This window comes from Meleagris gallopavo, chromosome Z, assembly GCF_000146605.3.
Source record: "Meleagris gallopavo isolate NT-WF06-2002-E0010 breed Aviagen turkey brand Nicholas breeding stock chromosome Z, Turkey_5.1, whole genome shotgun sequence".
NCBI lineage: Eukaryota > Metazoa > Chordata > Aves > Galliformes > Phasianidae > Meleagris > Meleagris gallopavo.
Window position 1 is genome coordinate 1,095,302 of NC_015041.2, and position 459 is coordinate 1,095,760.

The window sequence follows — 459 nt, forward strand, 5'->3', positions numbered from 1 at the left end:
TTTTTCCCTTTTGGAAGAAAAGCCCATTTGGCAGTTGAACTGTGACCGCGGGGCACGTGGAGCTCACGGTGTGTCAGTGCAGGTGGTTGGGGTTTCCTCTGCAGCTTGGCTTGCACCGAGCTGTGAGATTTTGTGTCCCAGCATCTGTTTGTCCGCGTGGTCCTCCCTGTGTTCCCACCTTGACGTTGAGGTTTTTGGGTTAGGTCAGTGAGTGGTGGCGGGACAGTGCAATGCTGTTGAGCTGGTGTGTCTTTGGATGCTGTGTGGGACCTTGGGTTGGAGCAGTGCCTTCTTTGGTCATTGGGCAATCGGATGTTGGATGTCCACTGGGCACTGGAAAAAGCAGCATTGTCTGTGGAGGTGGGAACGTGCTCCCAGCATTTCTCCATCGTAGAATCACTGAGGTTGGAAAGACCTCTGAGGTCAAGGCCGGCCTTTGACCCAAGCCCATCCTGCTCA